Source organism: Aedes albopictus, chromosome 2 (assembly GCF_035046485.1).
Source record: "Aedes albopictus strain Foshan chromosome 2, AalbF5, whole genome shotgun sequence".
Classification (NCBI taxonomy): domain Eukaryota; kingdom Metazoa; phylum Arthropoda; class Insecta; order Diptera; family Culicidae; genus Aedes; species Aedes albopictus.
In genome coordinates this window covers 6,371,583-6,398,562 of record NC_085137.1, presented here as the reverse complement: position 1 = coordinate 6,398,562, position 26,980 = coordinate 6,371,583, and the positions used below count along the sequence as shown (strand labels likewise).

The window sequence follows — 26,980 nt, the reverse complement described above, 5'->3', positions numbered from 1 at the left end:
CACCGATTGCAAGAGAGTTCGTGGAGCAATATCAGGCTGGATTTATGGGTGAATGCGCTACAACGGACCAGATGTTCGCCATCCGCCCGGTTTTGCAGAAATGCCGCGAATACAACGTGCCCACACATCACTTGTTCATCGATTTCAAATCGGCGTATGATACAATCGATCGAGAACAGCTATGGCAGATTATGCACGAATACGGATTCCCGGATGAACTGACAAGGTTGATCAAGGCGACGATGGATCGAGTGATGTGCGTAGTTCGAGTATCAGGGACACTCTCGAGTACCTTCGAATCTCGCAGAGGGTTACGGCAAGGTGATGGTCTTTCGTGCTTGCTGTTCAACATTGCGTTAGAAGGTGTAATAAGGAGAGCGTGGAGCTGCTTGGTTTCGCTGATGATATTGATATTATAGCTCGCAAATTTGAGACGATGGCAGTAACGTACACCCGACTAAAGAGTGAAGCCAGGCGAATCGGATTAGTCATTAATGTGTCGAAGATAAAGTACATGATGGCAAAGGGCTCCAGGGAGGAATCACCCGCCCGCCACGCTGAATTTATATCGTCGGTGATGAAATCGAGGCGGTTGAAGAATTCGTGTACTTGGGCTCACTGGTGACCGCAGACAACGACACCAGCAGAGAAATTCAGAGGTGCATTGTGGCAGGAAATCGTGCTTACTTTGGACTCCGCAGAACTCTACGATCGAATAAAGTTCGCCGTAACACGAAGTTAACTATCTACAAAACGCCGATTAGACCGGTCGTCCTCTATGGGCACGAAACATGAACCCTACGTGCAGAGGACCAACGCGCCCTTGGAGTTTTCGAACGGAAGGTGTTGCGTACCATCTACGGCGGAGTGCACATGGAAGACGGGACTTGGAGAAGGCGAATGAACCACGAGCTGCATCAGCTGCTGAGAGAACCAACCATCGTCCATACCGCGAAAATCGGGAGGCTACGGTGGGCGGGTCACGTCATCAGGATGTCGGATAGCAACCCGACTAAAATGGCTCTCGTGAGTCATCCGACCGGTACAAAAAGACGTCGAGCGCAGCGAGCTAGATGGGTCGATCAGGTGGAGGACGATCTGCAGACCCTTCGCAGAGTGCGGAACTGGAGACACAAAGCCATGGACCGAGTAGAATGGAGACGGCTACTATGTGCAGCAGAGGCCACCCCGGCCTTAGCCTGATCGGTAAGGTAAGTAAGTGTTTGCAATGGGCGCCAAGCAGATAACATATAATATGACTTCTCGTCTTTATACAGCATTTCATCTGAGCTTCTACGTGCTTCTACCATCATTCAACTAAGACAAATGCTTGGAGAGCATGTTTGTTTTGAATAACGCTTTTATTTGTTTTTACAATTTTGATTTATTAAAAAAATATGGCCCAGTGTGCTATATCGCAGTCGAATACTTCAAAGGGCTAACACGGCGTTCAAATGGTGAACCTCTGCAAATCCCCCGCGGCAGAGAGAAAATACCACCTTGATGAAGCAAAACAAAACTCCAAACTGAGAAACCAAGAACCACAGAAGATCTGCACACACTCATCGTTCAACATTGCATTGCTCTCTTGCGCAAAGCCACTGAACTATGAAGATAATATTCTACGCATAAACAACACCAATACCGTCCCGTCCCTCACTACAGTGATCGTAGTGCCAGTGCGATCGCGCATAAGACGAGAAGAATGCTAAGGAATTTCCTCATGACTTGGGGCGCAACACGCAAACATAGCCGTTCGATCGTTCCTTGGCACTTGGGACCCATCGCGAGGTTGTGGTGATCGTGCCAGGTATGATCGGCATTCACGCCATGGCGCAACCACCAATACATCCTTCGAAGGATGTGGCGAGCATAGATGATAGAGGAAGCAGCATAACCTGCATAAGTCGGCGTGATCTTGCGCGAAGAAGATCGAGAGAGAGAGAGAGAGTGTGTCTTGCAAGCAGCCATCATCTTTACCTGAACCCAATCCAGTCTGCGCAACGGTGCGCTCAGTATTGAACTGATCGCGCGATCGTGTGGAAGTGAGCGCCCTGGGCCCGTCCAGAGCGAGTGATACAGACCGATTTGAACAGTGCTGAAGACCAGGGGACCTCGGCTAGCGCGCTGTGACCCACCGTTGGACAAAGAAGAAACCGAAGAAGAAGCCAGAAGATTCCTCTTGATGTGCCAAAGTCGAAGGCGCAAGAGACGTGTGGCGCGCGGGAGTGTGCGTGAGTGAGCTTGGAGCGCGGGGTGCGGAAACGTGAATAAGGGAGGACCTCTTTACAGAGCTCTGGAACGGAATCGGTGCTGCTGCTAGTGGCTGAAGTAAGTGAGTGACCGCGCAGCCTGTGCGAAGAAGTGCGGTTGTTTTTTTTTTCGGGGGCCTCTCGGGCATACCACACTGCGTTGGGTTGTAGATTTTGTGTGTCTAACTTCTACACGGGGAGACGATAGACCAGGAAGATCACCGAAGTACCTTTTGCCCGGGATGTGTGTGCAAGTGTGGAAGATTGTGGCGGCTATTCATCTTGTTTCTTTCCTGTATGCGCTTTTTATGAAACTATTCTAAACTGACAGAAGTTTCTGAGTATTATGTGAAAAAGTGGAAACGTTTTGTGCATTCTGGGAGCGAAGATATTTGAAGTGATTGAAGGCAAACCGATGTGAAGAGATAAATTACAATACGAATGAATTCGATGAAGAATTGTTGAAATTGTTTAGAAGGAGCTAAACGTTTGTGGAAGGAAGAATACGATGACCGAGAATTGAGTCTGGTGCTTTGACTTTTCGACGTCTGTGAGTGCTGAAGAAGTAACAGAAAAAAAGGTAAAGCAGGAAGAAAAAATGGAGCAGTTAAAATAAGAGAAAAAAGATAATTTATGAAAATGTATGCAATTCGATTTTGCGACGTGTAACACGTTCTGGATGTTATTATTGGCCTGGCTGCTGCTGCTGTTGGTGAGGTGCTTCTGTTCTGCTCGGCCGTTGAAGTCACTGCGCGCTGCTGAGCTGCTGATAGTCCGTCGATTTTGTTCCCAGGACGTTGTTGTCCTCTGCGGCCGTCGTCGTAGAGATGATGGTGATGCTGATGATGAATAACGTCTGTGTCTGCACTGAACTCTGATGCACGAGAGAAGTGTTGCGGCGGCAGGAGACGAGAACCTCGCCGAGACACGATCATCATCGCGCGCGCATCTTCCACGGTTTGTGAAAATTAAAAATGCGAATTTATTTTAGTTTTGACGAAGCAGTCGATAGGAAGCCGATTGGCAGACTAAGGGCACACAAGTGCAGCTTGAAAAACGAGCTCCGGGCGATCCCATGGGAAAGCGGAATTCCATGAGTTATGTTGTCGGAGAAGAGTTTCGTGGCTAATTTATAATGATTTGTATTTGATTAGAAAAAAATGAATAATTATACGGCAGTGATGTTGAGTTTCAAGCTTAATGTCATCGTGATTGAATTTTTATGTGCTTTGTAAAGCAAAAGTTTCGTTAATCGTGCCACACAACAAGTGGCACTTTCAAACCACAAAATGGCAATGTTTCTTGCAGAGTTATATAAAATAAAGAGGGAACTGCCATCGTTTTTATTTCAAAATTACAAAAGCAAATTATTTAAATTTACCACTGCATTCACTCTGCAAGGAAACCCATTACAAACTCACTGGAAGCCCAAGGCTCTATTGAGCATTTTTTAATTTTGAGTAAAATTGAACGTGAAGGTATAGCAAAAAAACAACTCTGACAGGTTTTATACTATTGAGGAAAACAAATCTAAATCCATAGTTTAAACTGGATTTTACGGCGTTTAATTGTACTGCCTGCAACTGCTTGCAAATTGTCTATTGAACTTTTTATAATTTTGAAAACACAGGTTTTATAGATCCTTGAAAAGATGTAATATGTTTGAACATTGAAATTAAACTTTCACAGTATTAGTAATCCAGAGTTTGACTTCTATATGAAAAAAACATAAAAATGAAAATAAACAGTTTAATTAGAAAATGTAGGTAGTTACCTACATGATTGAAAATATATTTAGCTAATTTATGTCTTTTTTTCCATCAGCAAATGAATAAGAAATGGACATAACAAAAAGTATTATGATTTTTTTAATATTACATATTGCGATGAAGAATTTAAAAATTTAGTCACAAACTTTTAAAAGGGTCCAAAAAGTTTATTTTAAAAGAGACGAACATTCAAAACCTTTATGAATTTTTAGCACTTTTTTAGACCTTAGACTTTTTTACGCATTAAGTCTCTAATTGCAACTACTGCATCACTAAACATAACAGATGTAACTTTGATTTCTGCGGTACAGTTGTTAGAGGGTGAGCGTACGCTTCATTAAAATTTAAACAGGAATAATCAAGAGCAATGCCTATTATAGTCAGTAACACATTATGCATCTGCTATCTAAATGCGCAATTAAAATAAGAAAGTATTTCCAAGTAGTTCAAAACTGTCAGATGGTTAGTAATCGAAAGCGGCGCTTTCTTGAACAAACTATTCATCCACGGATAATGAATAATTTGCAATTTTGCACAAATTTATTACACAGCCATTAGCATAAGTTTGGGATCCCTTTTTTGTCGTCTCTTTCTAAAGGCAAAAATCAAACATTTTTTAATAGTCACAATCTACTAAATATAGTTAATGGAATAAAAATGTTGGTGAGATAAATATTAAAAATCGAAATTTGCTATTCCAAAGAAAGAATATTAACAATAATTGCTTGGATGATCTTTTTCTTAGTTTTTAAAGCTTCCAGATTATGAAAAGATCTGGTAGTGAAAATCCTAGAATAGTTTCCTAAAAACTTTCAAATTCGAACAAATTTTTGGAAACTGCTAGGTAAAAATCATTAAAAAATGCAACTGAATTTCTAATTTCCAATATAATGTTTTTTTTTTGTACCAATTGTCAAACATTATCGAATAAATAATATCTTGAATCCTTGTAATATTTGCAAGCAAAAATTCAGCAGAAAGTTTTAACAGAGCTCCTGTTCATTGGTCACAAGCCAGAGTATATTTTTTTGTGGAATGATGGACCTCGGATTCTATAAGGAACTTCTGATATTTTATGTATTTTTTCAAAAATATTTTTTGTGATATTTTTTTTGTTTTTTTGGGAAAATGATTCTTCTCGGACATCCCTGATTTTTTTTTCTGTAAACACTAATCACTATTACTAAATAGTCAATAAAAAAGTTGAGATAAATTCTAAAAATCAACATTTGCTTAAAAAATGCTCACAATAAATGCTTGGAGGATCTCGGTAATTTTTGAAGCTTTGGGATTATCAAAAGATTTAGTAGTGGAAATTCAGGAAGAGTTCCCTATGAATTTTAAATTTTGAACGAGTTTTTCAATAATTTCTTAAAAAAACTGAAACTGAATTTCTAATTGACTAAGTGCAATATACTTTTTGACCATTTTGACCATATGGTAAGGTAAATTTTCGAATAATTTCTTGAATCTGTGTACTACTTGCAAGTAAAAATTCAGCATAAATTTTAAACACAGCTCCTGGACAGGTTTTACCCAATGCTCTTGTGGAATTTCTGATATAATTTCTTGCGGAATGGTGAATCATGGACTCTTCCGAACTTCTTAAATTTGATGCAATTTTCTTAATATTTTTAAAGAAATTAAAAATTCTATACATTATCAAGATCTTCATTAACAATGTTCTCTAGTATTAAAAAATATAATAGATTCGTAAGGGACACCTTTCGATGAAATCTTTTTTGAAGTTCTGCCAAAAAATAGACCAGGAATAACTTTAAAAATATTCTCAAATTTTGTTCGAAAACTATTCAAGGAATTATCTGAAAACCATTTGCAAGAAACCCATAAAAATAAAAATGGAATGGCATTTGTATGTCATGATTTGGCTCAAGAACGGGTCAAAAAATAATCATATTTTTTCCTTTTTTAAATTTGTTCAGTGTTTCTTAGAATTAGCAAAAAAGGAAAACAATTGCGCATTTTTTTAATATGTTCCTGGAATTCATCTGAAAATTATCAAGAAAATTTAAAGTCAGACGTGATTCTCTCAAACAGAACTTACAATAGTTCATACATTATGAAACATAAGGACTAGTTCGTTTATTTAAAAAAAAATAATTACACAAGAAATGTTCCATAAATCATTTAGAAAATATCACCAGAAAATAAATAAAACCTTACCATAGTTAACACTCCCGGCCCCAAGATCAAAAATTTGTTGTAACTAAATTTTTAATTGGCTATATCTCAGCAATGGCTCAACCGATTTTCAAATTTTTTTTATCAATCTCATGTCCGAATCCTAAAATTTCAGATGATTGAACAGAAATTATTCTAGGGGTGCTCAAATTTCCTCTAGAACAGTGCAACCGATACAAATTTTTTTCGACATGCTTATTTGATTGTAAACGTGCAAAATATTTCAGTAAACATCATAAATCTGCGTGGTTCACATGAATATAGTATAAAATAGCTGGATGCATATCGTAAATACAATCGAAAAATATTTTGAACATCCCTAGCGCTCTCGGCAGTGGCTAGTTGTAATTAAATTTTCAATTGACTATATCTCAGCAACGGCTCAACCGATTTTCAAAATTCTTTTACCAATCTCTTCTCCGAATCCTAAAGTTTCAGATAATTGAACAGAAATTATTTTAGGGGTGTTCAAATTTCCTCTAGAACCGTGCAACCGATATATATATTTTTAAATGTTTACCTAATTGGAAGCGGTCTGAAAATTACTGTACGCATAATGGATGTGTGTGGTATAGTATAAGATAAAATATTTTGAACATCCCTAGTGCTCCCGGCACAGTGGCTAGTTGCAATTAAATTTTCAATTGACTATATCTCAGCAACGGCTCAACCGATTTTCAAAATTCTTTTACCAATCTCTACTCCGAATCCTAACGTTTCAGATAATTGAATAGAAATTTTTCTAGGGGTGTTCAAATTTCCTCTAGAACAGTGCAACCGATATCATTTTTTTTTTCAAAATGTTTACCTAATAGGAAGGGGTCTGAAAATTACTGTACGCATAATGGATGTGTGGGGTACAGTATAAGATAAAATATTTTGAACATGCCTAGTGCTCCCAGCACGGTGATCGAAAATTTGTTGAAACTAAATTTTAAATCAGCTATATCTCAGCGATGGCTTAACCGATTTTCAAAATTATTTTCCTTACATGTTGTCCTAATCTTCTAGTTTCAGATAATTGAATAAAAAATATTCTAGGGGTGGTCCAATTTTTTCCATATCAGTGCAGAAGATACGATATTTTTCAGCCATTTTTTCTTCATTGAGGACGTTCAAAATATTTCCTTGAACATCATAAACCTACATTATTCAAACGGGAATAGTATAAGATCTATCTGGATACATGCAGTAAACCTCAATTAAAAAGATGTTGAACATCCCTAGTGCTCCTTGAATTATGACCGAAGCTTGACTGTAATTAAATTTTCAATCGCATATATCTCAGCGATTGCTCACCCGATTTTCAAAATTATTTTACCAATCTCTTGTACGAATCTTCAAATTACAGAAGTTTGAAAAAAACCCTTGTAGGGGTGTTCAAATTGCCTTTTGAACAGTTCAACTTGTTTCAAAATATTTATATCATTGTAAAAGTTCTAAATATTTCGGTAAACATCATAAATCTTCATGATTCTAATGAGAATAGCATAAGATCACTTGATACATATTGTGAACTACATAGTAAATTGAACATCCCTAGCACTACCGGCATTGTGATCGAAATTCGGCTGTAACTATATTTTCAATGGGCTATATGTCAGCGATGACTTGACCGATTTCCCATATTATTTGACTAATCTCTTGTCAGAATTTTGTTTTGTGTTCAAATTTCCTCAAGAGCTCTGCATCCGGTGTATTTTTTTCGACTTGTTTACTTCATTGTGAACGTTCTAAATATTTTCACAAGCATGAGAAATCTGCGAGATTCTTATTAGAACAGTATAACATAAAAGGATACATATTGTGAATCACATAAAAACACACTCGGTGATTGAAATTAAACTATAAATAAATTTTCAATTGGCTATATCTCACAAAATAACTCAACTGGTTTTTTATATTCTTTTACTTATCGAATCTTCAAGTTTCAGACAATTGAACAAAAATCATTCTAGAGATGTTAAAATTTCCCCTGAACCAGATAACCGATACAATTTTTTTCCGACATGTTTACCTAATTGTAAACGTTCTGAAACTGTCACAGAAAAAATATTGGGACATCCCTAGCGCTCCTATAACGATGACTAAATTTTCAATCTGCAATATCGCAGCAATAGCACAACTGATTTTCAAAGTTATTTTGCTAATATGTTGTTCAAGTCTTCGAACTTCAAACAAATGAACAAAATACGTTCTAGGGGTGTTCAAACTTCCTTCAGAACAGTGCAACCGACACACATTTTTTCAGTCATTTCCACTTCATTGTAAGCGTTATGAAAAAAATCCGCAAACATCATCAATTTGCTGGCTTCAAATGAGAAAAGTATAAAAATACCGGAAACATGTAGTTAGCCTCACAGAAACAGGTTTTGAACATCCCCAGCCCTCCCGGCACTCCTCCTCCTCTTCTTGGCGTAACGTCCTCACTGGGACAAAGCCTGCTTCTCAGTTTAGTGTTCTATGAGCACTTCCACAGTTATTAACTGAGAGCTTCCTCTGCCAATGACCATTTTGCATGTGTATATCGTGTGGCAGGCACGAAGATACTCTATGCCCAAGGAAGTCAAGGAAATTTCCTTTACGAAAAGATCTTGGACCGACCGGGAATCGAACCCGTCACCCTCAGCATGGTCATGCTGAATACCCGTGCGTTTACCGCCTCGGCTATATGGGCCCTTACGCCCTCCCGGCACTATGATTTTTAATTGGCTTCATCTCAGCGATGGCTCGCCCGATTTTCAAAATTCTTTTACTAATCTCTTGTCTGAAACTTCATGTTTGGAACCATTGAACAAAACTTATTCTAGTGGTGTTGAATTGTTTTTCCAGCACAGTTTTAAAAATTTCATTGTAAAAGTTTTAAATAAGTCCGTGAACATCATACATCTAGGTGTTTCATAAGAGAATTGTATAAAATTCTATATAGTGGAGGGTTGTTCAAATTTCCTACACAAAAGGACAGCCGTTGCAATATTTTTCGCCCTTTTTTACTACATTGTATATGTTCTAGATGGAAACGTCATAAATCGGCGTGATTCATGTAATATTTGCATTAGATTTTGATGATAAATGGTGTAGAACTCAATTTCCAGAACCAAGACAACATTATACACAGCTGCTTATAGTACTGCACGTGGCTGGACACACGTGGTGGCAACTGTAACTGAAACAATTGAAATCAAGTATCCACGTAGCATCCTAGCACGTAGCCATGTGAGGGTAACTGGTATGGAGAAAATTTGACCAGCCCTAGATTATGTTTCATTCATTTATCTGAAACTAGAAGATTAGGACAACATATTAGTAAAAAAATAATTGAAAATCGGTTAAGCAATCGCAGAAATATAGCTGATTTAAAATGAAGCTTCAACTAATTTTCGACCATCGTGCCTGGAGCGCTAGGGATGTTCAAAATATTTTATTGAATACGATTCCCATTTGAACCATACAAATTAATCATGTCTACGGAAGCGCTTGTATCGTTTACAATTAGGTAAACATGTCGAACAAATTATATCGATTGCACTGTTCTAGAGAAATTTGAACATCCCTAGAATGATTATTGTTCATTTGTTTGAAACTTGAATATTCGAAAAAGAGATTGGTAAAATAATTTTGAAAATCGGTTGAGCCATCGCTGAGATATAACCAATTGAAAATTCAATTGCAACTAATCACTGTGCCGGGAGCGCTAGGGATGTTCAAAATATTTTTCTGTTAGATTAACGATATGTATCGTTATCTTATACTATTTTCATTTGAACACCTCAGATTTATGATGTTTACTAAAATATTTGGAACGTTAACAACCATATAAACATGTCGAAAAAAAAGTGTATCGGTTGCACTGATCTAGAGAAAATTTGAACACCCCTGTAGTAATTTCTGTTCAATTATCGGAAACTTTAGGATTCGGACAAGAGATTGGTAAAAGAATTTTGAAAATCGGTTGAGCCATTGCTGAGATATAGTCAATTGAAAATTTAATAGCAACTAGCCACTGTGCCGGGAGCACTAGGGATGTTCAAAATATGTTTCTGTTAGATTAACGATATGGATCCAGTTACTTCTACTATTTTCATTTGAACACCGCAAATCGGTCATGCCATCGCTGACATTTACCCCTTTGGAAATATAGTTACAGCCGAATTTCGATCACAATGCCAGTAGTGCTAGGGATGTTCAATTTACTATGTAGTTCACAATATGTATCAAGTGATCTTATGCTATTCTCATTAGAATCACAAAGATTTATAATGTTTACCGAAATATTTAGAACTTTTACAATGATATAAATATTTTGAAAAAAGTTGAACTGTTCAAGAGGCAATTTGAACACCCCTAGAAGGGTATTTTTATTCAAACTTTAGTAATTTGAAGATTTGTACAAGAGATTGGTTAAATAATTTTGAAAATCAGTTGAGCCATCGCTGAGATATAAGCGATTGAAAATTTAATTACAGTCAAGCTTCGGTCACAATTCAAGGAGCACTAGGGATGTTCAACATCTTTTTAATTGAGGTTTACTGCATGTATCCAGATAGATCTTATACTATTCTCGTTTGAATAATGTAGGTTTATGAAGTTCAAGGAAATATTTTGAACGTCCTCAATGAAGAAAAAATGGCTGGAAAATATCGTATCTTCTGCACTGATATGGAGAAAATTGGACCACCCCTAGAATATTTTTTATTCAATTATCTGAAACTAGAAGATTAGGACAACATGTAAGGAAAATAATTTTGAAAATCGGTTAAGCCATCGCTGAGATATAACTGATTTAAAATCTAGTTTCAACAAATTTTTGATTATCGTGCCGGGAGCGCTAGGGATGTTCAAAATATTTTATCTTATACTATACCACACACATCCATTATGCGTACAGTAATTTTCAGACCGCTTCCAATTAGGTAAACATTTTAAAAAAATATATCGGTTGCACTGTTCTAGAGGAAATTTGAACACCCCTAGAATAATTTCTATTCAATTATCTGAAACGTTAGGATTCGGAGAAGAGATTGGTAAAAGAATTTTGAAAATCGGTTGAGCCGTTGCTGAGATATAGTCAATTGAAAATTTAATTGCAACTAGCCTAGGAGCGCTAGGGATGTTCAAAATATGTTTCTGTTAGATTAACGATATGCATCCAGTTATCTTCTACTATTTTCATTTGAACACCTCAGATTTATGATGTTTTCTGAAATATTTGGAACGTTTACAGCCAGATAAGCATGACGAAACAAAATTTGTTTCGGTTGCACTGTTCTAGAGGGAATTTGAACACCCCTAGAACAATTTCTGTTCAAGCATCTGAAATTTTAAGATTCGGACATGAGATTGATAAAAAAAATTTGAAAATCGGTTGAGCCATTGCTGAGATATAGCCAATTAAAAATTTAGTTACAACAAATTTTCGATCCCGGTGCTCCGCGTAACTTTTTTGATGTCGGTGCTCCTAGTGTTAATAATCTTTTTTTTTTATTCTGTATTAACGAGATTTTTAGCCCTAGGTTAGTTTATCTCGGGACTTACACTTTACTTCCCTTCCGAAGGAAGAACTCACATTTTGTGAGTTTGTCGAGAGAGGGACTTGATCCCAGGTGCTCGGCGTGAATACATTTTTTCAATAAGTTTTTTAAGGAGAAAAACGCTCAAGAAATATACCCATGCAACATTTACAGTTTTTTGCTGCTCTATAAAAAATTTTTGTAATTAAAAAAAAAAAAAGATGTTTACATCAAAACCTCTTGATAACCTCTTTAAGAATATCTTCTGGCTGAATGGAAAGGTTTTGCAAACCGTATTAAAAGTAGCAACAAAACTATTTTAAAACTTAGTAGAAAAATGTTCCACTTTCAGCGGTTATGATGATGACTATGTATTTTTTGTCATCAAAATGTTTGACAGCTCATCATTATTACTGTTTCAATCTTGATCGTGCCCAAAGGTACAGGAATGTTTTTTTTAACGACATGAAAAGTTCAGGAGAAAATATCATTCGCAAGTAGGAAGTGCTCTGAAGCTTATGTGCATTTAATTTTACAGTGAATATGGGGATTGCAGAAGCATGAAATAAATGCCCCCCGAAAATGCCATGAAATAATTATTTATCATTCATGTTCCTTAATTATTAAATATGGCGATATCCATGGCTAGCGAAAATCTAACGTAAGCAAGATGGTCAGTATTGTCGTAACGTCTGCCTAGCTATCAACAGATGTCGATGCTAATCGAATTGAACGCCATCTGTTGAGATTTCTGGCAGTTTTATTGCTAGTTTAAAACAGCGATAATTTACCATATTGAAGAGTTTTGTTTACTCTTAAATATTAGTTTGATAGATAGCTTCAAATGGGATTGGTGATCTAGTGACTACCGCTTCTGATTCGTATGCAAAAAGCCCTGGATTCAATCCCAGGCCCGTCCCTTTTAAAAAAGACACTACACCGTCTTCAACCAAAGGTTGTACAGACTGAACAAGCGCTAACATTAGACAACGGACAACACATATAACACCCAGTGGTCCAGTGGAGAATTTTTCGTTTGACGAAAAGTTAAACTTCGAACTGTGGCGCAATATAGGGAATCGCGTCACTTGGGCGATGGCTTCTATTTTCGTCTGTTTTCCGCTATAACTCAGTCAAATTTGAACCAATTGACACAATTCTTGGAATGCAGTGAGATAGGTATAGTATCTATCCGTGTACAACATTTCAAGTCAATTGGTTCAAAATTGACTGAGTTATAGTGGAAAACAGACGAATATTGAAGCCACCGCCCAAGTGGCGCGATACCCTATACCAGAGTAATAAACACACTAAAACATTCACCTTACGCCTGTCATCCATGCACCAACGTGTGAACCCTTCCGCCAACCATATCGCACCAACACTGCGGCATCCGCATGAATTTGTGCAGACGCAGAGGAATATTCGGTCTGCTGTGAATACCTAATTAATTCCTTGTGTGAGGGTAGCTGGTCTGGTGATACAGGAGTAGCATTCACGGGCGGTCAATCAAGTTCAAACTCAAGCTCAATAGATAGCTTTAAGGATGCAATGGTTTTGGTAAAAGTAGTCATATCCCTTTCGGGACGGAGCGCAAAAAAGTGAAATCTCCATACAAATGACTCAACTTTAGCTCTCCAGAACTCTCAGATTTCCCAACATGTTCCTCATATGGAAGAACTACTCTTTATCTTTCGATTTCATTTCTAGCTTTGACGACCTAGATAAAACGGAAATAAAAAAAATATGCGACAGAAAAAAAACGTTTTCATGCTTTAAGGTTTTTGTCCACTGTTGGTTCACTTTGTTGTATTAAATCTCACATGCTACGTAAACAAAAGTTTGTTTGCACACATACAAGTATAAGTAATGGCTCAGTTATTGAAACAGTTTACATCACATAAAACAAAAACTAAACAGATGAAAAATATATGCAAACATGTTGTTGCTCAACAGCACAATTGTGCTGGTTCGTCACGAAAGGGATATAATTGTGAGTTTTGGCTGTTGCTGTAATAAAAAATCAAACAAAACCAACCAGCAATGGAACCGTTACTTGGGTGTACATAGCTTATTGAACTTATTTTAGCTTTATGAGAGACTTATAACAACCATGTTCAATGCCATCGGCATAAGTTTTATTATATACTAAAAGCATTTTGACGAAACTAACTAATGCAATACCCTATTTGATTTCTAAAAGGTTTTATTGCGGTTGTCAAAAGTAGCCCCAAATTATCCTTGCACAACATGCTGGTTTTATTGAGAATTTATTTTTGCTCTCCATGTGGCTTTGAAAATCTCTATAAATGTGGTCCAGCTGATAGAAAGGCGTTCTTATAGCTGTTTTCAGAAGGTTGTTAAGGAATACTTGGATTTTATTGACTGTTTTATAAAATTGGTTATGAAAACTGCTATTAATAGAGCAGCATTAAACTTAAAATGGTACTTGAGTTGAACCCATTAGTCTGCACAGTGGGCCTGGCCATTGTTATGTTTATAACCATATCGAACGTGATATTCTGCAAATATTAGACCGGGAGCGGTCATATCCTGCACCTGAGTACACGCACCATAAAACTCACTTATGGTACACAGTGTGTGCCTGGCGTCGTCGAGGGTGATCCAAGACGCGATTACTTTTGGGTTAATTATGACAAGAAAAAAAAACTTTATTTTCGTAACTAGGTTCCTGGCAATTTTACTTTCAGTTGCTATGCTCCTGGGTGATAAATTTCTTTCCTTTTTTGTATATCAAATTCTTCAAGTTTGTCCAAAATTTATTTGGGTGATTTGAATTTTTGGCTAGTTAGCTCCGACATAAAATAAAGACGGAAGAAAATAAATAGTCGACCAAATTGTTGGAAATTTGCATTCTTGCGTTTACCGACTAAGCTATGAAAGGCGTGATTTTTAGATTTTTGTAGTCATTTGATAAATTTTAAATATCCAGCCCAAGAGAATCTTCCCCAACCATCAGCGCAATGAAAGCACCGACAGTCAAAACTAATTAAGCTACTAAATCAAGCGTTTCCATCAAGCCATTTTTTCATTCTTCCCAACGAGGTGCAAAAATGTTTATAAAAAGCAACTTTTATGCCCGATTTCCATTCCGCGCGGTGTTTTCCGCTACCAACCAACCAACCAGCCAGCCAGTACTTACAGTGTATCAAACAATTGTCCGTACAGCAATTTTTTGGTCATAATTATTTTTCATTCAAATGTTTATAACTTTTTTATACGTCAATCAAAAACACTGAAATTTTGACCAATCATAAACCATATATTGCAGCTACATTGGTAAAATTTTGAGCGAGATCGAATAAATTTTCAGAAAGTTATAGAACTTTTAGTAAAACTTTTAGGATTTTTGAACACATTTTCAAAACATTATATCTCAATATGTAGTCGATGAAACTTTTTCAATCTTTTTTGTGTTACAGCTTATGCCTAAGGCTTTCATATGCAGCTTCGTTTGAGGTTTTATATTCACTACAAAAAATATGAAAAATCTGTATATATTCAGAGTATTATTTGGAAATTTATCATATTTTGATCAAAAAAAAGTGCCAAGTGTTTTCAACATTTTTAAACTTTCTTAATGTAATATTTTTATACAGGACCTACTAAACAACATATGAAGAGTAGGTCCTATGCATTTTTCGTTCAGTTAATGCACTTTTATTGGTAGAAAACGTATGGCAGATTATATGTTCAAAATATGGTGATTTTTTAAATACCGTCAACTGCATAAGCAAATTTTTCATATTTATTGTAGTGAATATAAAACCTCAAATAAAGCTGCATATGAAAGCCTTAGGTATAAGCTGTAACACAAAAAAGATTGAAAAAGTTTCATCTACTACATATTGAGATGTAATGTTTTTAAAATGTGTTCAAAAATCTTATAAGTTTTACTAAAAGTTCTATAACTTTCAGAAAACTTATTCGATCTCGCTCAAAATTTTACCAATAAAGCAGTAAAATATGATTCATGATTGGTCAAAATTTCAGCAGTTTTGATTGACGTATAAAAAAGTTATAAACATTTGATGGAAAAAATATTTTGACAAAAAATTTGCTGTACGGACAATTGTTTGATACACTGTAGGTTGGTAACAGTTCAGCAGAATAAATTTCACACCATTGTTCGGCGGCGGCGGAATGTTCGCGCATTTACCATAGCTAAAACTAGGTGGCCGCGCCGCGCGCCGTTCGACCAGGTCGAGAATCTGTTGTTTTTACACCTGCCGCCACACCGTAAATGTGGCACCACAATTCGCCACCATCACAACAGTAGCCACTAATAGTCAATGGCGGCCAGGAATGGCATTAGAAAGGAAAAAGGAATTACGGTGCAAACTGGTAGAAAATGCTGCGCTGCGGTGCCACCAAACTGTTGCTAATCCGCGGAAATAAAACTGTCTTCTGATCGCAATTTAATTAATTGCTTCATCACCAATGCCAGCTAGCTCATTCGGGTAATGCTTTAGGAGGGCGTAAGCATCCAACAATTGTTTCATTAGGGTAGAGGCGAATGAATTTATAAAATTTAAAACCTCTAAAATAAAATAATAATAATAATAATAATTGTTTCATTAGGTAGGGTATTTTAAGCAATAGTCGCTTGTAGATCTTCAGGCGCTTACTCGCGAAATAAGTTATTTAGAGAATGGATTATGGTTCTCTAAAGAACTTGTTTCCAAAGATGAACCACTTATACGAAACCTCCATTTAACCCTCCCTTAGCCCCCATGCATTAGCACCAGTCATCATATTCTTCTTCTTCATGGTGTAACGTTCCAACTGCATCACAGCTTAGATCACTTACACAGTTTTTAACTGAGAGCTTGCTCTGCCAAAGAATCGAAGTAGGCCTCGCCGTGATCGGACGTGATTTTGTATTACCTGTCACGGTTTTTTTTTCGCTCTTCCCCTTAGTGTGGTTTTGGTGATAATTTGGCTGGTGCTACGCCATCCCAAAGCAGATGCTTGTGTTGTATAGCTTCAAATCGAACATCCTTCTTCCCCTGCAGACTCGAGAAGTGATTAGATGTTAAACGGGAGTTTATTGTAGTCGAAGAACTTCAACGAATCATCTCTGCGGTAAACGATACGCAGTAGGTCTGGCTTTGACGCTTGTGTTATATCTTTGATATGCTGCAAGCATCAATATTGACAAGAAAAATAATTGGGTGCAATCTATCCCTTTTTTTTCTGGGATGCTTGCACTGGCTGCGTATGTGTTAGACTGAATTAGAGAGCTTCCTCTGCCAATGGGGCACGTTCGGTGTAGTACTAGATTTTTAGTAATGAGCTGAATATTAGTATGGTGAGAAAGTCAATTCTCTGTTTCTGCAATGAAATGGTGCAAAAAGCGTGGGTATTATTTATGTTTCTTTGCCTAATTTGATGCTGTTTGAGCAAAACTTTGGATAACTATGTTGTTTATGTTGCAAGAAATGGAGAAAACAACAACACTGTTGCCCAAAGTTTTGCTTAAACAGCATCAAATTAGGCAAGGAATCATAATACCCACGCTTTTTGCACCATTTTATTGCAAAAACGGAGAATTGACCTTCTCACCATACTAAAATTCAGTACATTACTACAAATCTAGTACTTCACAGATCTGTCCTATGATCATTTTGTCGTGTGGCAGGCAGGAAGATACTGCCAAGGAAGTCATAGAAATTTCCTCTATGAAAAGTTCCTGGAGCGAGCGGGAATCGAAACCGTCACCATCAGCATGGTTATGTTGAATACCCTTGCACTTCCCACTTCAGCTATATGGACCCTTTACCAATGCCAGCATGAGCTGTAAAATAGCTTGCGTCGACACCGTCTATTTTTAATAAGGGCAATTTCCTTGACTTCCTTGGATGCAGGGTCATTAGGCCGAATGGTCATTAGGCCGAATTGTCATCAGGATCAATTGCAATTCAACAGGAAACTGGAAACGGATCTGTGGTTTTTATCTTTTTTAACAAGTATTGCCAAAAACTATTTTAACTATAAAACTAGAAGGAATAGCCTATGTATAAAAGAAGGAAAAAAATGTGATTTAAGTATGAGCAGTTTCAGTGCCAAGAACTATTTTGGCAATTATACTAGAAAGAACGATATATGTTTAAAAGAAGGAAAAAATCATGCTGAGGGTGGGCACTGGGTTCAATTTTCCGGTCCAGTAACTTTCCGTAAAGGAAATCCCCTTGACTTTTTTGGTTATAGTTTATCTTCGTGCCTGCCGTACGATATACACATACAACATGGTCATTGGCAGCGGAAGCTCTCAGCTAATAACTGTGGACGTACTCATAGAACATAGAAGTTGAGAAACAGGAATTGTCCCAGTGGGGACGTAACGGCAAAAAATAAGACCCAGTGACCATTCGGCCTAGTGACCATTCGGCCTAATGACCATTTGGCCTAATGGCCATTCGGCCTAATGACCTTCGGCCGAATGGCCTTCGGCTTAATGACCTTCGGCCGAATGGCCTGACACCACTTCCTTGGACATAGAGTATCTTCGTGCCTGCCACAGAATATACACATGTAAAATGGTCATTCGCAGAGGAAGCTCTCATAGCTGTGGTAATGTCGATAGAACAATAAGCTGAGAAGCAGCCCGAATAAAAATTTACATTAGCCTGACATTAAATTTTGATGTATATATCAACATCAAGGTTTGCTGTACTTCTGATGTTGAACATTAGAAAACATTACGATTCATATGCGTTTATGCAAGATAATATAATGTATCCATCGGGAAATCAAACGTTTATTTGATGTCAAGAATATAATCGGAAACATAAAAATCTGACGTTTTCAATTTTTTTAATGTGCAAAAACATAACATTCAAACGTTTTACTGATGTATGTTGATGTAAAAAACATTAAATTCAGACGTTTGCTGGAGTATATTAATGTAAATTAAAACATTAGATTTAGACGGTTTCAGATGTTTTATGATGTGCAAAAACATTAGATCTAAACGTTTTTCTGGTGTAGATGAAACAACATTAGATTCAGGCGTTTCCTGGTGTATTTCCTTCAAATCCGTACGTCGGACCTAGTGCGCTTGAGTAGCGCGTCAAATCCGCAAATTCTAATTTAAACCGTATTGATAGATTCAATTTATATTCTTAAATATGCGTTTTCTTCTTGATAGTTCGGCTAGAATGTCTAAGTAATACATACATTTCGATTATAGCAATAGCTCCCGTGATGCATCAGTCAGTTAACTGACCTCAGCTTGCCTAACATCATATGTGGCAACTCTTTAAGCGGCATATTGGAACTAGTGCCGAGCACGCGAAGAGTCATTAGACCACTGATGTAGGCACCTGATCATGGGTGACGATTATTACAGCGTGCTTGATCATTTTTGTGGCATTTCAATCATTCTATGGGACAAGTAGGGTAAACAGGTATAATATGCCCCCCTTAAACAGAAACGGCAATATCTCTGAAGCCAGTGCCTTATACCATATATTGTCCATTGCAAATCGTTGTCCTTGAAGTCAGTAAAGTGTTGCATGCGAACTATGCCTTTGGAGGGGTGGCCATGGAAGCTTTAAAACGTTTTTCGAAAACGTTTGCAAGTTTTGCGGTTTCAAAATAAGCGGGGCAATACGCCCCAACAAGGAAAAAAACGTCCAGCCCAGTGATAAAACTATCACAGGGGGTAATTCCACCACATGCTTATCCTAGGAGGGTCTTTCAACAACTGCATAACTGCATAAAAGTGGAAAAATAACACAAGGGAACAGAACTTGCTATGTTTATAATGAAGTCTGTTTACAAGTGGCAGTATATTACGCCAAAACCCTCGTTGTCAGATCATTCGATATTTTTATTGCTTCTCTGTACCAGTCGTCAATATTGAAGATTTGCAATCGATCACGTATGCGAAAAGCGCTTAAGGACAGACTTGTTAGGATCCCAAAATGGCCGCCAAAATGGTCGACTTTGGTACCTACTCACGATTTCGAACGCACAAATCTCTTCGTAAACAAGCTTATTACAAGTGAGAAGGAAAAGAATATTAAAATGCACTGATGTTTGAAGTTTGCTTTTTGAGATTTGTGCGTCTGAAGTTCTGATGCACTATAGAATCGGGATTTCAAGACGTTTGTCCTTAAATCGCTAGAAAATAAAGGGCGGCGATTTGCCCCGGTGAGGTGCATTATACCATTTTACCCCGGAGAAAACCGAATAGATAACAATAATAACTTCCCATCTACGCATCTCTTATTATCTACACCTCTCACTGCAAGCATACTACCTACTCTCGACGTTTTTTAAAATAATACTTTAATATTTTTTCCTGGATAGCCTTTGATAATTATTATTTGTTAATGAATATAAATGAATTAAATAAATAAAAAATAAAATCACTTTTCTAATGGTTTGTTTATTCTAACATTTTTTTTTCAAATAAGTACGGAGTATAATGTACAATACTATTAGTAAGAAGTTTTAAGACTTATCGATTCCCCATGTTTGTCATTTGAACAAGGAATAAGTCTTACATATGGATTGACCGTCTCGAAGTATATACAATGGCAGAATTCCGTGATGGTGTGGAGAGCTTTAGGGATCACTTAGTTCCAGCGACGACAACGCAGAATCATCTTCCGGTGTATCCGGTCTGAATGTCTGCAACAGATGTTCGTTTAGGTTAGTTCGCCTGGTCTATCGAATATTTTATTGACGACCAAGGCCCTAATTGTTGCGTTTGACATGATGACAAATATTGGCGCATTTTACCAAAAGTACACGCGGCAAATCGTTGAAGAAAGGAACAGCCGTGTTTTTTGCTCCCCTTTAACTGCATTCTTATGGGAGATGGCATTGCGGCGTTTCCTCAAGTGCGGCTGTTCCTTTTAAAGATGATTTGCCGTGTGGAATTTCGTGCAAATCCGCGTTTGGAACATTACAAAGGCTGCGCGGTGTATCATATCCAGCACACCAGTCAATATCATCCTCATTAATCATCACTCACTCACTTACCAACTCACTCGTTCAATCAATTATTAACTCACTACATCAGTCACTAACTCACTCATTTACTCAAACCTTATTTCACAAACAGGCTCATTCAGTCACTACTTTACCAGCTAGTTCACTCATTCACTCGCTAGCTCATCATCTCACTTCTTATCAACTCAGTCACTAATCAACATTTCAACTCACTAACTCATTACCTCACTAATTTACTAACACACGCACTTAGCAACTTCACCCACTCATCAAATTATTCACTCACTATATCATTCACTAACTCATTCATTTACTCATTTTTTACACACACATTCTCCCACTAACAGACTCACTCACTCACTAATCCACTAACTCACTAACTCTTTCTTCCCTCGCTTACTAACTCATTAGCTTGTCAGTCTACAACTCACTATTCTCACTCAATAACTCATTTATTTACTCACTAAAAGACTCACTAATTCACCCATTCACTCACTAGCAGGCTCAATCTCTAATACTCTTACGCACTCGCTTGCTCATTAATTTACTCATTTACTCACACATTCACTCACTAACAAACTCACTCATTCACTAAGGCACTAACTCACTAGTTCACTCAATCATATACTCATTAATTCAATTCTTCATTCACTAAATCTCTCACTTACGTTTTAATTCAACATCCCACTAACTTACCAACTTTCTTTCTTATTTTTAGGAATGTTTTATGATTTCCACCTCTTTTCACAATGTGTGTAGGTATTTGAAACTATATTCTCATAAGTGCCCAAATCTGAAAGACTTCCTTTCCTATTAAGGCTTCTTGATGTTCTGACCTTACTGCATGATTGAATATAAAGGAAACGTTGCATCTATATCTTGATCTGGTCGTATATCTGACATTGATTAGTTGTAACACATCCATTTTATATGACAAAAAGAGAACCTTTTTTTATTTTTTCTTAATCTGATCGATTCCTTGCCTTTTCCTGGAAGTTACATTGTATATCGATTTGAACCTCACATACCATCCGTGAACTGCCTACCTGAAAAATGCCATTAGGCCATCGGGTGCGGCAAGTTCGACAGTAGCCGGACTGGTTATTGTCACCGCCATCATCGTCGTCGTCGTCTGTCTGTCCTTCCATCCTGTGGGGATTGCCAGCAACCAACGACGTCGACGACGGTAAACAGAGGGCGTTTCAAAAACGGGATGAGACCCGAATTTATACTCCTAATTCAATACATCATCGATAATTTCAGCCAGGGGTTCGGCTTTTTCCACATTTGCGCACGCAGCACACGAGGACGACGCGACGGTTGATTTTATAAACGAAACGTCATATATTTATTTTTGATTCCCACATGATTACCGGTGGACACTACTGTCCCCTTGAGAGGCAGCAGCGCAGCGCGGCGGCCGGGTGAAGATGAGAACGAGAAATTAAAATTTTTCGTCGTTTCGCTGATGCACGGTGGTGGACGGAAACGTTACAAAGCTGACCGCGCGGTGCGTTGCAAGGGGAATTGAGACGAAATCCCTTCAAATGAGCCGCAATTTTTAAGAAGTTTCATTAGTATAAATTAAGTGAACATAAAAGCAAGTTTTTGTTTGCGTTGCTTTGCACCACAGTGCACGGCAGCTTTGGCAAACATGGCGAAGACGATGGCGAGGGAAACCGGGAACCAGCCGAAATAATAAAACATCCGACATGGACTCTAGGATAAGATAAGAGTGCTGCAGTCAGTCTCGGGAGAAACGAGCCCTCGTGTGTTTCGCTGTTGTTGTTGATGGAATAAGAAGGATCGCATAAGGATGCTCGTGAGGATTCATAGTGGACTGTCTCGGATTGAGAGATTCCGGCTTTCAGGAGGATTGTGGTAGTACAATCATTACAAATGTTTTTCTATTTTTAAATTACAATTGACTTTTGTTGATGCTGATGTGAAAAGGCTCCGAATCCGATAAACGATATTTTCACACTTTAGAATGCAATTCGTGATCAGTGCAATGTCCTAGGATTCTTGAGGAAGCTCTTTTCTACAGCTTTAATCAGCTAGAATCAGTCTCAAAATTCCCAGTGAAAAACATTTGGCTGTATCTTGAAATGAAGGATGTTTTGAATCGCCTATCAAACATTTCAGAGAATCCGATAATTCCAACTCAAAAAGTGTGTTAACTTGAGACAAAAGCCGTTGTTGATTATTACATGCAGTTTTCTTACCACACAAACCCAAAAACAACACAATTCAATACAGGAATAGACAAATTATCGTTTCATTATCCGAGAATCGGTCAGTCGTCGCCATCATAACCAACAAGCAGCAGGCTTCCCGTCCCGTCGAGACCAGCCAGTCTCAGCCAGCCAGCATCTGTTGTCGTCGCCTCCATGCAATAGAAAGTTATGAACGAGAAACAAAAAAACCGGTAGCCGCGATAAATACCGAAAAAAAAAACTGCTGATTCAAAGCCAGCTCGGCCACATCGAACAGAACTCGGAGAGGCTCCTAGTTGCCTCCTAGCTCCTCTATACACAAAGATTTCAATTATACAATTATATATAATTTCGGATAAATACGTACTTCTGTTTGTTCAAAGATGTTAATTGGAATTAGTTTTACAAAAACCGGGCTCCTCAACGAGGATGCTTTCGGGGTTCGTTGAGTTCAGAACGAAGAACGGCGCAAGAAGAGTTTCGAGGGTGAATAGATCAAGGAAGACCAACCATCTCGAAGGAAGCTGTGTGGAAAGCACAAATGATGAGCCATATCGTTCTTACTCCCAGCTAGCTTTTGCTCAGACATACTTGCCTACACATCGTGTGGTTCTGCATCGACTGCTGATGGCCATGATTCGGCGCTTTTTCGGATTGCTTTCGGGCCACGTCTGGTTCGTGGAGCAGTGAATGGGTTCTAATGATGGCCACGGGAGAATGACTATTTTCAACAGCAACAACAATACCATTCTGATTATGAGAAGGCATAATTTTCGAGCAATTTCCATGTTATAAAGTTGACATCAAGAGTTGCCATGTGCTGCTTAAGGTATTTTCCAAACAATTCCTCAAATAGCCGGGAGTAATTTACTGACGGAAGAAATGAACTTCGAAGAAATGCTTCGAATTCTGGAAATCCGTAGCCGTACGGAACGCTAGTTAGTTTTAATCAGAGATGAACCGTTTCTATATTCCCAATCGCGAAACTTTTCCTTCCTAGATTCCGAAGGGGGATGCATGTAGTGCACCTCGAGAGTCGTTCTATCCTACGGTTTTCAATTTATTATTCATCTCGCTGGAGCATCGGTCGAAGAATTTTCATTTTTCCTTGTTTGTCTTTCCAATTACGTTTGATTTTTTTCTACTCCGCTAACGCTGACCGCCACCACATCCCGTGTCCCCATTCAATATAAATGTGCCGGCCAAAAGGGAACACACATTTATTCCTTATAGCACACATCTTTCCACACGCTGATGCTGGAGCGGCTTGGATGGCCTGTTGGATGTGCTGGATCGGCTTAGGAGGGCACTTGTAATTTACTTTTCTTCTGCTTTCGCAGCCTCTCTATGCATGGCCGTGATGGCCGAGTCTCGCTATATTTGTATTTATATTTCTCTATTTGTTTACTTCTCTATTTGCTTCAATTATTTTGTGTGTACACGCTTTCATCCGTGGTTCATGTCTTCTGGGCTGGATCCGCGGTTTAACCGTATAGCATTAGGAGTTGCGCGAGTTGTGTGACGGCGATGCATCGTTTTGCTACTAACAAGCCTTCCTCTCGATGATGATGCCTCAGATGCTAGTGGAATTATCGACTTGGGATACCTACTATTGCAAATCGATTGGAGATGAATGTTTTGCAGTTTCTTCTCTGAAATCTGTATTCTCCACATTTAACAGAAAATTTAGAAATATAGGAGCATCATGAAATGGAAATATTAATCACGAGAATGTTGAACTTCAAATTGATACTTTTGAAAGTGTGGTCAAAGTCATTATCTTAGCCGGAACCTTATTAATTACATTGTTTTTCATCTGGGTGTGAACAACGAAGTTACACAGTTTTTAATTATTGTTATTTGTTGAACTGTACTTTAATCTATGGTGTTTCAGCTACACTCGGTCAAACTTTGGTAAACTTTTGTATCTGACAATGTATAGGTACAATACAGAACTTTTTTTTTTCTGGAACTCAGTTTTGTTAGCGATCACAGTCTTTGACACATTTTCGTTGACATTCGGTTGCCTTTGTCTCCGACATTCGTAACACAAGCGATCGAACTACTGTACGGAACAGAAATGTCAAACGAATGCTAATGGCCACGACAGCGTTTTCAAGTGTGATGGTTTGGTTTTCGTTATTCTTGTCTTTTTACCCTTCTTCCACCTATAAGAAGGATATAAATGGTCGGCGTTAAGTCAGACCGGACCATCTGCTTTTCAATGATTTCGAGAAAATGTCCTGCAAGCACTTGAAATTTCAAATCCCTGGCATTATTTTCAGAAATACTATTATTCTTTTATGTAATGACACATCTACATCCAAATAACGTCGAGAAGTTCCTCAGCTTATCTTTACCTGCCCGAAAAATCGCGTAGTCCACTCTGATTCAACGCCGACCAAATATCGCTCGAAAAACCGAGATTTGGGTTCTCTTAACACCAAATGAGAGCTACAATATCCTCGTAGAACCCTATTAAATTCTATTGCCTTTGGACATTTGATTACCGAGATATCTTACGAGGAGCACTTGGGAGTAATACAACTTAACTTTTTGAGAGATTTTTGACAACGTGTGTCATAATAAATTTCTCAGCCGTCTGTCAACCGGTTTTGGATCTCTTAGCTCTTAGCACCAAATCATGGAAGCTACAACATCCTAATAGAACTCTATAAAAAATAATTTCGATCGGACATACCTTTCGACTTGAGAGTAATACACTTTAACTTTTTGATAGACTAATGGTCTTAAGGACATGGGCATTGGCCAGCTATCAAATAAAGAGAGCGTTCAATGACAAGTTTGCCAACTCCTTGGCTTCTTTTCTGATTGTTTTGTTCCGGGTCCTTCAACACATTAGCGATGGTTGAGACGAGTGGGAGGTGTGTTTTTTGTAGAATTGGGGTGGTTGTTGAAAGACGATATTTTCAAAGTAAATAGTGAATTTGTAAAGAAAAGTTCCTTAGCTCTTCATACCAGAACTGTTATACCTTATACTTCTTCTCAAGCTCAACCAGTTCGGACTACTTGCATCATTGAAACTAGCTTCAACTGACAACGAATAAAAACCATATAATATCTGATCTAAAAGCATATCCCATGACTGCCATGAAATTATTATTTATAACATTTGTCTTCTTGGCAGTGCTGAAAATGTCATTTCAACATTCAAATTCAAATTTCATAAGCTGAACCAGAGAATATGGTATATGAAAAACTTGTGCGGCTAGGCCAATTCAACTAAAAAGTCACAAAAGTCTATGGAGGAATTTCGATAGGCACTGGAGGAAGAATCCATATAGATACTTTCGTTACATTTTTGGAAGAATCTCTTGAGAAATCCCGAAGTAATTTTTATTGAAATTTCTAGAGAAAACCTCAAAAGGATCTCTTTTGAAATCCTATATAGGATCGATGTGAAATTCCCTGAAGAATTCCCTGAACAAATTGTTGAGGCAACTTCTGGAGAAATCTCAGAAGAAATTTCTATTGAAACCTCAGCAGGAATTGCATGAGGAATCTTGGCATACATTACAGGAAGAATCCCAGGAGGAATTCCTGGACGAATTTCATGAGAAACTCCTGGAATCCCAAGAGTCGTTTGTGGGAGAGTTCCAGTAGGAACTCTTGAAGGAGCCCCGGAATAATCCCTACTGGAATCACAAATAGATTTTTTGGAGGAACCCAAAGAAGAATCGCTGCGGTAATCTTCTATATACAGGGTGTATCAGTAGGTCGGCTCCAGAGGCACGTTCTCCTCCATTTGGGAAATTTGTAACATACAGGGGGTAGCCAAAATGTTTGGGATAGGCAACTTTTTTTCTCTCTCACAATAAAGTTCAACATTCTGTAATTTTTCATAGAGTTTATCCAAAAATTCTCCCGAAAAGATGTTAAACAGCTTTCCGTGGTATAACCTGATAACATGGACTTTAAAAGCATTGAAAAAAGCGTTTTTGTCATGGAAAACAGGCAATTGAAAAATCAAAGCGATTTCACCTATTTCCCCCCAGAGAAAGCACATTTTCGGTGCACTCGTACAG

General features: G+C 37.9%; 1 protein-coding gene across 3 annotated transcripts in view; it reads left to right on the top strand.

Annotated features, from left to right (window-relative positions):
• Positions 1–1,722: 1,722 nt before the first annotated feature.
• Positions 1,723–26,980, top strand: part of LOC109411674 (cadherin-related tumor suppressor) — a 360,443-nt gene continuing 335,185 nt past the window's right edge. For 2 of the 3 annotated variants that reach the window (XM_062849061.1, XM_062849058.1), the window contains exon 1: positions 1,723–2,832. The gene's annotated coding sequence lies outside the window, so the exon portion shown is untranslated. Of the gene's footprint in view, positions 2,833–2,854; positions 3,210–26,980 lie in introns of those variants that run through there. The other variant, XM_062849060.1, reaches the window with a different exon arrangement.